At 42.2% G+C, this 11,641-nt stretch overlaps 1 protein-coding gene across 2 annotated transcripts in view; it reads right to left on the reverse strand.

The window, feature by feature from the left end:
• The window catches only part of CALHM2 (calcium homeostasis modulator family member 2), a 33,542-nt gene extending 27,774 nt beyond the window's left edge, over window positions 1-5,768 (reverse strand). The window contains exons 1-2 of one of the 2 annotated variants that reach the window (XM_089690253.1): window positions 5,628-5,732; window positions 5,358-5,458 (exon numbers count right to left, since the gene is read on the reverse strand). The gene's annotated coding sequence lies outside the window, so the exon portion shown is untranslated. Of the gene's footprint in view, window positions 1-5,357; window positions 5,459-5,627 lie in introns of both variants that reach the window. The other variant, XM_089690252.1, reaches the window with a different exon arrangement.
• Between the last annotated feature and the right edge of the window lie 5,873 nt (window positions 5,769-11,641).

An 11,641-nucleotide genomic window follows, 5' to 3' on the forward strand; every position in this document is an offset into this window, starting at 1 on the left:
ATATTGCTAGAGCATTTTTTTTCTTGGGAGGGTGCATGTGATCAGCACAGGGCCAATCAGCACTGTCCAGACAGAGGGTCAGGGGTCCTGCAGTCTCATAGGACAATCAGGGGAGAATGAAAACTCCTCCTACAAGCTTTAACCAGTGCTCTGCTGGACACTGATAGAAGTCACAAGACTGCTTTAACTGCTGATGAGAAAAGGTATTTAGAAGCTTATATTTACTAAAATAATTGTATTTCCATGTTCTGTGTACTGTGGGAGGCCAGATATAGTGAATGCAGAGGTCATGGGTTTAATAACACTTTAAAATTGCAAACATTACTCCCTGAAAAGGCCAAATACAATCCATTAGCAGGATCTATGGAAATTCAATAGTTCAAGCCCTGAGTGTCCATTGCACTGCTCCAATTCTCAGTTTTGTGGTCTGAAGAAATTATAGCTTCTCCATTTGAATTGAGCTATACAACTAAGGATCATAGACATACCGATAGGGATATTTGTAATAGATGAAAACACGAAGACTTTATGAAAATATCCTTACTTGGCAAGTCTTAAAGTAGAACTATAGGCAAAACTTCCCAGGAATGTTGACATTTTTGTCAAAAAAAAAAAAAAAAATCTACTTGTCCAGGGACTAAATTGGGGTTCCAATCTACTTGTCCAAATAAAAAAAAAAATAATTTTAAACTAAAACTGTATTTAAATCTGCTTTAACCACTTGCCTACCAGGCACTTATACCCCCTTATTTACCAGGCCAATTTTCAGCTTTCAGCGCTGCCGCACTTTGATTGACAATTGCGCGGTCATGCAACATTGTACCCATATGAAATTTTGATCATTTTTTTCTCACAAATAGAGCTTTCTTTTGGTGGTATTTAATCACCACTGGGCACTTTACTTTTTGCGCTATAAATAAAAAAAGTGCAAAAAATTTGGAAAAAAAAAAAAAGTTTCTTTGTTTCTATTATAAAATTTTTCAAACAGCTATTTTTTCTCCTTCACTGATGTGCGTTGATGAGGCAGCACTGATGGGCACTGATAGGCGGCACTGATGGGCACTGATAGGCAGCACTAAAGGGCACCGATAGGCAGCACTAATGAGGTGTCACGGATAGACGGCACTAATATGCAGCACTGATAGACGGCACTGATAGGTGACACTGATGATGGGTACTGATAGACGGCACTGACTGGCATCACTGCTGGGCACTGACTTGCATTACTGCTGGGCACTGACTGGCGGCACTGACTGGCACAACCCCTGGGCACTGACTGGTGGCACTGACTGGCAGCACTGCTGGGCTGCACTGGTGGGTGGCACTGGTGGGCGGCACTGGTGGGTGGGTACAGGTGGGCACAGGTGGGTGGCACTGCTGGGCACAGGTGGGTGGGCACAGGTGGGTGGCACTGCTGGGCACAGGTGGGTGGCACTGCAGAGTGGCACAGGTGGGTGGCACTGCAGAGTGGCACAGGTGGGTGGAGCTAGTGGGCGCACTGCTGGGCACAGGTGGACGGAACTTGTGGGTGGCACTGCTGGGCACTGATCATCAGTGCCCTGATGATCGGTGCCGATCCCCGCTCTGACAACTGCCGGTTCTCGGCAGTACTTTCCTCATGATCTGACAGCGTGAGGAAAGTGCAGCCGAGAACCGGCACTTGCATTTCCCTGTGATCAGCGTGTCATTGGACACCGCTGATCACGTGGTAAAAGGCCGCTGTGATTGGCCTTTTACCACATCACGTGATCAGCTGTGTCCGTAGGACACAGCGATCACGGAGATCGCCGGGTGCGCGCCCCCTGGGGCGCGCAGGAGAGCGCGTTCTGGGAGGACGTCATATGACATCCACTCAGAACTGGCCGGCCGCAGTGTAGCCGTCATTCGGCTATCTGCGGTCGGCAGCTAGTTAAGCAATGTCTGATGGGCTTTTAAAAACAAAAAAAGGGGCTTTATGGCAACGTAAACATTTAATATTTTAAACATTGCACGGTTTGTCTGCTCCTCCCCTCCCTGCCTATCTCCAGCCGCGCACCCGGGGACTAGGAGGCAGGGGAGAGACCTTGCAGTGTAATAGGCACTGATTGGGTGCTTGTCAGGAAAGGGGAGTGTCCGGCTTATCCTTTATCCCTTTTGCTGCCAGAGCCATTTTTGCATTTTTTGCACAAGTTTAAAAAATCATGTTAAGCTTGAAGATTACACAAAACCCCCAGACATTATATATATTTTCTGAAATCAGAGACCCTAGAAAATAAAATAGCGGTAGTTCCAATGTTTTATGTTGCACGATTTTACTGCAAAAGTTTAGAAAAAAAAAAACAAAAAAACCCCACACACTTAAGTTAAATTTTAGAGCACAAAAAAGCAATAGATTACCTATTTTTTGGTAACATAAAAGATTGTGACAATCAGTATAGTGTTACGGAGGAGCTCTGGTGCTAGAATTATTGCTCTCATTCTGGCGTGTGCAGTGATATGTAACATGTGCATCGCAATCAACGTTTCCATGCATAGGCGCCCCAGCATGTTCTTTTACATTTGTACATGTGTATATGTGGGGGGGCCTCAAATATTTTTTTTTAGAGGGGATGTTATGTGCTTGGCTGTAACGTTCATTTTTAACAATTTAAAAAACAAAAACATTAACTTTACCCCCCATCACATAGGAGACATGTGATGATTTTTGGTGACAGGTTCTCTTTATTGAGACATCCGGGGTCTAAAAGACCCCCAATGTCGCCCCTTGTACTACGCTGAATGTAATGCGGTGCACATCACACTGCATTACATTCTTTCCAGGCCTCGATGGCCAGGAAATCTCTCAACGGGGCAGGGAGGGGAGCGGACATGTCTTCTCTCCTTTCTCCCCTCCGATGGGCAAGCGAAGCCCGGGAGACAGAAGGAGGCTGGCACTGTGGGCTGTGTGAAAGCAAGTGGGTGGCAGTGCCCGAATGCTTCCACCTGACAGCTGAGCTCTGCGGCTTGTCCGCAGCAGGGCTAAGGGTTAAAAAAAAAAAAACAAAAAAAAAAAAAAAAAACTACCTGCCCAGCGCCCGGAATTACATCTCCTGGGTGTCGAGCAATATGAATTCAACATCCCTGCTTCCTCCCCCGTTTTGGACAGTGCAAAGGAAAGTTATATATCCCTTACCCCCCCCCCCCCCCAGAACTAGTGTCCCCATTGGAAGATTTCCCCCTCTATTCTTGTTCTGGGGATAAACCAGCATTTGTGATTTCCATTTACTTTCAAAGATAATGGTAAACAGGACAAATAGAGAGGGCGCAGACTGCAATAAAAACTGGACCGGTGTTCTACCCCTCTCCCATCCACTTAAAAAAAAAAAAAAAAAAAAAAAAAAAAAAAAGGAAGGAGTTTTGCCTTTAGTTACAATTTAAATTATTTGCAATCATCAAGCTTAACTGGAGGCTACAAGAAAAAACAGAGAGAAAGAAGGGTGGGGTAATGGAATGGGAAGTTTAATCGCTTCCTAACTGATGAGAAGATGTGTCTTGTTCAATGATTCACCTTACCAAAACAACTGATAAAAACACAACAGGCAGAATCCTTCTCCTGTAATGTTTTGATATAAACTGACCTCTAGGACATCATTAATCTTGTAATGGGGAATGAAAATAAGGAACTTCTATTCACTCTGCAAGTTAAGTAGGAAAGTTAAATGTAATCAATGTGTATTATAGAAAATGCAAGTCAATACACTTTGTATATATAAAGTGGAAAAAAATAGATTTTTATCCACTGCAAAATACCCTCAACAACGCAGAAGACCCTCTGTATCAGGATGATTCCCCCTTTATACCCTGTACCCTTCCAGTGCTGTAGCCACAATTTCTACAGTCCATGTCATAAGAAGAAAAAAAAAAACGCAGAACCGGAGAGAAAAATGCATTATTTTTTTCTGAGCAACTTTATTCAGTAATAACCTTATGCAGGCCATAGACGAAAATTGGCCGATTTTTCAGCCAAAAAAAAGGCCGATATTTGCACAGTTAGTGGGGGGTTAGTCAGCTTTTCTGGGGGGTTTTGGCACATTTTTTTTTTATCAGTAAAGTTGGGAAAAAAAAAAAAAATATGAAAGAAGAAAAAAAAGGAAGGAGGAGAAGGAGAAGAAGAAGAAAAACAGTGGCTAAATGGTTAGCACTTCCGCCTGGCAGTACTATTGTCGTTGGTTTGAATCCCAGCCATGGCACCACCTGCCTGGAGTTTGCATTTTCTCCCTGTGCCTGCGTGGGTGTCCTACGGGAACTCCGGTTTCCTTCCACCCTCCAAAGACATGCTGGTAGGTTAATTGGATCCTGTCTAATTTGGCCCTAGTATGTGCATGTATGAATGTAAATTAGGGACGTTAGATTGTACGCCCCTGGAGGGTTAGGGACTGATCTGAATGTACAATATATATATGTAAAGCACTGCGTAAATTGACAGCGCTATACAAGTACCTGAAATAAATAAGAATTCCAGTCCGCTATTATATTTTATATGAAAAGTACTACGGTTGCAACAATGTATCTATTTGAATTCGAATAAAAACATCTGTATCAGAAATGGATACATTGTTGCAACCGCAAGACTTTTTCATGTCAAATATAATAGCAGAGCTCTCTGCAGGGACAGAAGTAATTAAATGCCGGCCGTAGACGGGATGAAAATCAGCTAATTTTTTTACCATTGGTGGTAACGGCCTATTGAACGACCGATTTTTCTTCTGTTTTTTTTTTTTTTTTTTTTTTTTTTAACAGCCGGTTTTCTACCAGTCTATGGCCTGCATTAGAGGTTTGTGTACACAAGTGCAAAACCCACCACCTTCAGATGTGTATGGCTCTTTTTGGGGGATATGAAAGCAACTCTACAATAGCCAATGTGTTCATCCCAATAAGGGCATTTAGCTCTATAATCTAGAGTAGCACTCTGTGATGTAAGATTTAAAAAAAACAAAAAAAAAAAACCAAACATTTTTTATAGAATATATAAATAATACGGCTTTCCATTTGAGAATTGTAGCATAATTTATACCTATAGGCTGGTAAATGCATACATGTATCCTACTGAAGCTGGAGGAGTGGCTGAGGAACGATATGCTTTCAAACGCTGTATGGAAGTATATGCATTTAAATGTAAGTAGTTTACAAGCCATTACAGTGCGTTTTCTTTAAACGCTTGACGTTTCTGCTAGCTTCTGTCAGCAAGATCCATCATATATGAGCATTTTAATTGCACCTGTGTATGAGCCCTAAACAGCTACAGCTTCAGTTTCTTCCCCCCCCATCATCATCTCTTTACAGTTTCTACACCTTTAAACAAAAGATTGCTGTAGATGAAGCGTCAAGGATCAACTTACAGCAGCAGCTGGGCACTCCAATAAAACTGAGACCTGATTGCGGAGTCTTCATGCTGCACTCCACCACTCTGTGCTGAATTGTATGTAAGAACAAGTGGAGTCTAAAAAGGAAAAACACATTTTTGGAAAGGAAAAGAGAAAGTTTGACACATGACTCACCCATCTGATCCAGGGAAAAAGGTGGATAGAAGTTGTTTTAGAAAGCCAAAAACAGAAACTGTTAAAAAGAAAACAGCCTATATTCAATGATAAGTACATGAAACAACTTACTGTCAGTGTGCAGGGTCCTCTTAGATGAGTGCACAGTGTCCCCTTCCCCAGAAAAAGCACAGCATTGCAGTCAGGGTGGAGAGACTCCGCAAGACTGTATGCCTGGCAGAGATCCTGCAGGGGGTGGGCTTATAGGAAATGACATGTGAGCCTTGCTGACTTCCCAGCTGAGTCTTATGAGCTGCTTACTTGAAACAATGTAATCCTCATACTCTAATGTGATTAACCAGTGTGTAAGATACAGCAGTCTCTTCTATGAATAGGAAGCTATGTCATTCAGATCTGCAACAATATGAGCCCTCAGAAGAAATGTAACCCCACCAGCTTCTGTGGAATTACAAATCCAAGCATGCCCATAGTTACTGAATGCCATAGACAGCCCTTGTTCTATCGCCTGTCTTTGGACATAGGCTCAGTGTTCAATGTACCATCTATGAAGGACCCATTCTCTTTTGTCTGATGAGGATGATGATGATCTCTGGCTTCTGTGAAGCAATGTGTCTTGATAAGCAGTCAGTTACAGTACAAAGAAGCATTGTACATTATCTCCCTGGGATTTATACAGCCTTTTAGTTCTAGAAAAAACATGCTTTTCATGGTTTGATTTTTTTAGTCTTATTATTTTTACTTCTTTTGTCATGTATAATACTAGTTCATGTAGTTCCCCAACATCAAGAGACAGAAGCAAAAGGACAGACTTGAATAATGAATGTCACAAATATTGAGTCAGGATCTTTTCTTCTATATAGAAAGGACTACATAACTATAATGTATATCATTGATGTTTTCTTCTTACATAAATAAAGCACTTTATTACTTTATAATATTATTTTGTTTTATAAAATCTTACATAAACATATAAATATAATATTATAGCAGCCAGTAGGCCCACTCAGCTGGTTATTATGGAGGAACAAGGCGTTGCAGACTCTTCCACCACACCTCGTCCTCTCCTGCAAGCCAAAGGCTCAACATTGGGGACAATCCTCCAGCCTCTCCTGCTCACCGTAAGGCACGTCATGAATGACACTTTTCCTTTCGCCCTTCACATCATACTCAATAGTTTAGTCATTTAATGGCTTTTTCCGCACTGGGGCTATGATTTCAAGTGCTTCTCTTCCAAACCCTGCCTCCTTTTTATATGTGAAGAGAATTCCAACCACCTGGAGACATAACGCTAAGGTATATGTATTACTTCGGACTGTCCTCTCTTGCATGTACAATATCTGCTTATTATATGTATACACCGATTTTGACCGTGGACACCGAAACCATAGTGGCGCTTGCTCTCTGGGGGCTGTATGGTAGCGGTGCCCACGGAGCGGTTTCCCGAGCTGACCGACTTTGAAGTTTGTAGGATCGATCAATGATGTCCTATCACACCATGCTGGTGACCTCGGCTGAGGCAGAAACATGTTACTGTTTTGAGATCCAGTGACGTAGACTGTTTGTCGCCCCGGGCATGTGTCTGAGTCACTGAATCTTAACATATTTCGCAATTAGTCTCCCTAGTTTGGGCAATTCTTGTGATTGTGATCTCATGTTTATCTTCATTTGGTATACTGCAGCCTTCTTGAGTTTTATGATCCACGTTTTATGATCCACAAGCTATTCTGGAATGAGCCATATATTTGTAACATTATAGTTCGGTGATATTGCTGATACAGACCTATGCCTTGCCTAAGCACATTTCTCGCCCATTATGTTTATCGTTAACAGTCTTGATTACCTATGTAGGCTTATAATGTCTCCCCATACGCACACATACGCATTCAGATTCATGCAGTCCCAAGCGTGAAATTGCGGGTAAAGCACTACTGCTCTTTTCCCTTTCTCCCAGTATTTAAACAATACTAACCCCCCCCTTATAGCTTGACTGCCTCCACATCGTTCCCAATTGTGGGCATAATTTCCCAGCAGTCTAGGTTCCACCTCACTCCCCAACACTAACCCTTTATCTGCCTTTAGACATGATGTGGCACCTTGTATACTAAATAAGATTTCACTGAAATGGCAGGCACAATATCAGTGCTTGGAAGTTGTGTTAGTTTTTAACTATGTGTTTTTGGATTATGTTCGACTGCGCTCTAGACCGGCCACAACCACAAGCTACTTTTTCAGTGGGGGGTTTTCCCATCCGCGAGTAGCCAGAGTTTAACTACATATCAGGTTGTGGACGGTATTACAGCGTACGACGTACTGGTTGAGATCAAGATTTCTCCTATTTCAGGAATATAAACCTCAGTTTAGCTTGAGGGTAGGCTCTTGGCTTATGTTTCAGATTGTTACAATGTTATGTACCTGTTATTACTATGGTTTCTTGTACAACTAATGATTTCTCAGTCTACAGTGACATATTATAAGAAACCGTCTCATACTGTCTTCTTTGGCCGTACTATATGACGTAGGATCAAACACAGATTGGAAAAATCACTACTAGTATCTAATGCGTATCTTGGAATATTCTAGTATTATAACTGTACAATTACACCACATCTTGTGTCATAGTAGCACCTTATGGCCTCCCCAAGACAGTATTACACATGACTAAACACATTAGTAATGACCCTCAGACCATATTCCCTCTATACCCACGAGAGACCATCTTGATTCATACACACTAACTTTCACAGTCTTTTAACTAACACACCTTTATATGTCTTAGTTCACACCTTATCCCCCATGCTTCCATACGAACCTCTCTCTTTAACAACTAGCTGAAATCCACCTATCTCCTTGTGTCATGGCTTTTATTAGACGTTACCTTATACATAATTTTCATCTACCCGATACAGGGCGGGGCTTTGATGTCTTTGGTGGGTCTGCCCTGAGGTACCTCACGGTTCATCTGGTTCAGACACATTTCCGATCACTTCTATACACCCATAAACAATATACTAAGTACCTTTTCCACACATAAGACTACTTTTTTAGGACGTTGTAGCTGGACTACTCTGTCCCAGGAGTTTCTTTCACTAGAGAAGTATTGGAATCACACTGCATCACATCTTGGTTTTTGAGTGTGAATATCTAATGCTTCGCGCCTCTACTGTTCTCTGATTCTCTGCACCTCTTTTCTTTCTGTCTTTCATTCTATCTCTCTCCTCTATCTTGGCCCTTCTCCCAACCTCCTTACCCCTCCCAAGGAAAGGGGATGGGTTTTTTTTTTTCTCTTCTCCTCTTAAAACAAAATGTCCACTACACGCACACCAGTACGAACTCACCATACACTCACTGTAGCATCTCTCAATGCGAGAGGCTTAAATATACCGGAGAAACGTTCTCAACTCTTAACATATATGAAAAGTTTACGAGCAGACGTGCTTTTCGTGCAAGAAACACATTTTTGTGCTGATCATACCCCCAAGTTTGCTAATATCCACCCTCCCACAGTGTACCATTCAGTTAATACAGAGGTAAAAGCAAAAGAAGTATCTATTTTGATCTCCAAAAGACTCCCGCTCGTAATTACCGAATCTCTTGAGGATCCAGAAGGCAGATTCCTCTTCTTTAAAGGCAGCCTACACAACAAACCGCTAACTCTAGTAAACATTTATAGCCTTAATACAGCGCAAGTGAGTTTTTTCTGCAAAATCTCCAAAATTCTAGCAGCATTTCAATTGGGTATCTTGATTCTTGGAGGTGATTTTAATGTGGCACTGAATCCTTTAGTAGATACGTCGACAGGCTTCTCATCGAAACCCTACCGAGCTCTTAAACAGATTAAGATCGAATTGAACGACCTTCTTCTCCATGATACATGGTGTACACTACATCCCTCTGACAAAGACTACACTTTTTTCTCAGCTCCGCACAAACGTCACTCCAGAATTGACTACCTATTTCTGTCGCAAAAAGACTTACATACATTGAAGTCAGCCTCCATTGAACCAATGATTCTATCTGACCACCAACCCATTACGATGACTTTGCAGCTTCACGATGCCTCACCTACTTCTAAAACATGGAGATTAGATCCCTTTCTCCTTACGGACTTACCCGTTATCACTCAAATGCGTGAATCTTTGACCAATTATTTTAGGGAAAACTCGTCCTCGGAAACGACTCCCCTTACTCAATGGGAAGCACACAAATGTGTGATTCGTGGACTCTTGCTTTCCATAGCTGCTTCTCAGAAACGTAAGGCTCAGGCGTCCTTTACCTCCATACTTCAAAAAGTACGTAAACTGGAATGCTTAAATAAACGTTCTAAGGCTGTCGATTCTGCGCACGAACTCGACCTAGCCCGCAAACAACTTCGAGATATAGTGGAAAAGAAAACAAAGCGTAATTACATTTTAACTCAGAAACTTTTTTACCAACATGGAAATAAGAGCGGCAGGTTCTTAGCCCCGGCCTTGCAATCCAAAAAAGCGTCTCGTACCATCTCTCACCTTCACTCTAAACAAGGTCACTCACTTACCACCTCCACGGATATAGAAGCTGAATTCGAACTACTATACCTCCCTATATAATCTGCCTTTACCACCAAAACCAACAGGGGATGCCAGGCCACGTAAGGCCATTATCCAGTCTTTTCTTGCTCAATTCCTCCCTAAACCCATCTCCCAGTCACAAGCAAAAGACTTGGAAGGTGCTTTCACGCTGGAAGAATTGCAACAAGCCATTGCACAATTAAAACCAGGCAAAAGCCCGGGACCTGATGTATTTACAACCACATATTATAAATCTTTCATTGACGTCCTAGCACACCCATTCTTAAAAGCTTTCAACTTATTAGACACCCCAGGACAGTCCATGCGCCATCTATCAGAAGCCCATATCACACTATTACCTAAAGAAAATAAAGACCAGACTTTACCAGCAAATTATCGCCCGATATCCTTACTGAATGACGATCTCAAGATTTTTGCCAAGATATTGGCCAATCGCTTACTGCATATCATAGACTCTACTATCTCCACTGACAAGGTGGGGTTTGTACCCGGTAGAGAGGCTAGAGACAATACGATCAGGGCAATCAACATACACCATTGGTTAACACAGAAGAAACAATCTGGCTTTTTTCTCTCTTTAGACGCTGAAAAGGCCTTTGACAGATTTGCATGGGACTACATGGAAGCAGTACAGGTTGGCCTTGGGCTCCCTCCCGGTTTTTTGAACTTTATTATGTCTCTATACACCGACGGCTAAAGTGAGAGTCAATGGTCTCCTTTCAGAAGCCTTTTCCATAAGAAATGGGACCAGACAGGGCTGCCCACTATCCCCCCTCCTATTTATTCTCACGTTGGAACCCTTTTTGAATTGTATTAAACAGAATGAAAATATTAAAGGGATTTCTATCAATGGCAATACTCATAAAATAGCAGCCTTTGCTGATGACATCTTACTCTTCTTGACACATCCACATACTACACTACCTAATCTATTGCAAGACTTCAATCTGTTTCAGTATCTGGCCAATTTTAAAATAAACTTTAACAAATCCCAAGCACTTAATGTTTCCCTAACCCAGGACACGATTAGACAAGCAAAATCTAATTTTCCCTTCACGTGGCAATCAGAAGCCATCACATATTTAGGAATTCAATTGCCAACCCATCTCACAGAGCTTTACGCCAAAAACTTTCTACCTCTTTTGTGCACCATCACTAAAGATCTGCAACAATGGGATAAACCATTTTTCTCTTGGTTTGGAGGTATAGGGCTACCTGACATCTCCCGATATTACCAAGCTTGTCAAATGGTAAGAATAGTTGATTGGTCCATGAACCATGCTCGTAAGGCCTGGGTTGAAGTTGAAGCTGCTTTTTTGGAGACCCCACTCGCCACTTCTTCCTGGCTACAAAAATCTCACATTCCATGTGAGCTCAAGGAACACTTTCTTATAAGCCCTACTTTGTCCTGTTACCACCAGATCGGCAAATATACAGCATTCTCATCCACCCCAGGTCCACTCACTCCTGTCAGATTGAATCCAGACTTCCCCCCGGGTATGTTGCATGCCTTTCTGGTGGGATCTGGCCCCACAGATGGCTTGAGTCTGCACCAAT

Source organism: Staurois parvus, unplaced genomic scaffold, assembly GCF_062004578.1.
Source record: "Staurois parvus isolate SC_StPar_1 unplaced genomic scaffold, SC_StPar_1.0 ptg000525l, whole genome shotgun sequence".
In the NCBI taxonomy this organism is placed as follows: Eukaryota; Metazoa; Chordata; class Amphibia; order Anura; family Ranidae; genus Staurois; species Staurois parvus.